A 2,684-nucleotide genomic window follows, 5' to 3' on the forward strand; every position below is an offset into this window, starting at 1 on the left:
TCTATCTATCTATCTATCTATCTATCTATCTATCTGCATTATAATACAAGGAAATCCATATTTCAAGACATACAGTATCATATCTAATCATTTTTAGTGCCAGCATGTGGCAAAACTAAAGCAACACTAGGGCGTGTGATATCTGGGAAGCATTCGAATAAATGTGTTTGAATAATTCATTTCTTTTATCTGAACACAGCTGATGGAAGGCATCATTCTTCTGCATATGAACAGCAGAATACGATGGAAAGCGACTCCTGCACTGAAGCTCTATTCGACTCTAAGGGGAATATCCCACCTTCATGTGTCTGCCCTAATCAACCACTTATTAATGGTTTCCTGACAGATAGAAGGTGAGATCATGATACCATCAAGTCCTCTTGCACCAGAATCTGTGGATCTTTGCCATCTGGGACACTTGAGCATCATGGGAAAACCACAACAACATTACTGATGAATTGAGTGCAGCGCCATCACTAATGCGTTATAGGAGAACACATGCTTTAGTAGACGTGTATTATCTATCTATCTATCTATCTATCTATCTATCTATCTATCTATCTATCTATCTGTCTATCTGTCTGTCCATCTATCTATCTGTCCATCCATCCATCCATCCATCATCTATCCATCTATCCATCTATCTATCTATCTGTCTGTCTGTCCGTCCATCCGTCCATCTATCTATCTATCTATCTATCTGTCTGTCTATCTGTCTGTCTGTCCGTCCATCCGTCCGTCTGTCTATCCGTCTATCTATCTATCTATCTATCTATCTATCTATCTATCTATCTATCTATCTATCTATCTATCTATCTATCTATCTGTCTGTCTGTCTGTCTGTCTATCCGTCTATCCGTCTGTCTATCCATCTGTCTATCCATCTATCTGTCCATCTATCTGTCTGTCTGTCTGTTCGTCCGTCCGTCTGTCTATCCATCTATCTATCGTTCTATCTTTCTGTAGCTCTGTCAATCGTTTGCCTGTCTTTTTTATTTTGCTGGTAAAGAGAGAATGAATGAATGAACAGAGAGGAGGAGTGTGGGAGAGAGAGTGTGGAAATGCGAGGAGAGGAGGGGGTGAGAATTCCACTTAGTGTCCATCTAATGCACTTTACCACACACACACACTCTCTCTCTCACACACACACACACACACACTCTCTCATATGCCTCTGAGGTCTTGGATCATCTCACAGCAGAGGACTTGACAGGACTGATGCTCATCTGACAGATCAGACAGATATCAGACTAAGGAGGATCCTCACGATTACACACACACATCTGACTGGTAAGACCTTTCATTCTGTAGCTTTTTAACTTGATTTATTCAAAAAGAAAGAGCAGCAATATACTAAAGTACAGAAATTATCTGCATATCTTTTATTTTTAAAATTGTTGCATTATGCAGAAATTATTCATTGAACTGTTGCCTCATAATATTCTGCAATATACTGTAATATTCACAATGTGGGCTGCTTGTGATGTTTCTGTACAGTAGCTCATCAGGGTGTGGTCCTGTAAACCCTCTAAACTCAACAGTTATTTTACTACGGTATTACTGAGATTTCCAACAACAACAGTGCATGTAATGTCGGGTGACTGTTATTTTGTTTATTACATTACAGTTTTTCTCAGTCGCTTTGGTGCATTTCTCGAATCATCCTTAATATTTGCAAAGAAGTATGTGCATTTCTCAAAACAATGTGTACAAACAGCACCACACTATGGATTACCTGCAACTTGTAAGCCTGTAACTTACTCAAAATCTTTAGTTCATCTCTCAAAAATAAGTATTTACGTCAGTGAACATATCAGTGCCATCAGAATGAAAAGTCCTTGTGTCATTGTTCACAAACAAGATGTCAAAATGCTTAGTCATGTTGTCAATATAACTCTACACTCTGTTAGTATTACCTGATGTAAACTATGGCAACAGTTTGGATGACAGTTACTGTATTGATATGCAGAAGGTTGCACTTCTTATATATGCCTATATCCATTTCAAAAGTACAAATGTACACATTACTGTATGCGGGATATTGATTGAAAGAGACTGGACAGGATTCACAGTTACACTTTACTAGTGGTCTGACAAAAAAAAAAAAAACATTACGTCATTGTGATATAGAAAAGAAATATGGGCACAAAGGCGGAAAAAAAAATTAGAAAGGCAAACACAGGAAACACTCCTTAGGCAGAACTTTACTTTTGCCTGCAGCACTGTTTGAGGAATCACACTGCAGTCTGTCTACACCACCTGGTGTGCCAGTCTGTCGGTCCACAGATTCTCATCTACATCACAACGAATATCTTCCCTTGCAATGCAATGTGGAATTGGAGTCAAGTGAACCATCTCACAACTTCATATATGTGGATGAGGCTGGCTTCAACCTGACCAAAAGCAGAAGGCGTGGTTTGGAATGTCATTGACCACAGAGCTACTGTTGATTTGCAGGCCAACAGGGAGGAAATATCCATTGTCAGAATCTGTAACTCTTGTGTTGTCCTCTGTCTATATATGCTTTCCAAGGAAAGGTTCATGAGATGCACCTTTGAGCAATTTCAGAGAACTGGTTTATCATTAGCTGATCCTTATTCTCTTCATTAGTGAAAGTCAAGATTCACCTGCACAATTCATGGCAAATTTACAAAAAGTCTAATAGAAATGTGTAGAAAATATGC

This window comes from Sinocyclocheilus grahami, unplaced genomic scaffold (genome assembly GCF_001515645.1).
Source record: "Sinocyclocheilus grahami isolate Dianchi unplaced genomic scaffold, SAMN03320097.WGS_v1.1 scaffold1608.1, whole genome shotgun sequence".
In the NCBI taxonomy this organism is placed as follows: Eukaryota; Metazoa; Chordata; class Actinopteri; order Cypriniformes; family Cyprinidae; genus Sinocyclocheilus; species Sinocyclocheilus grahami.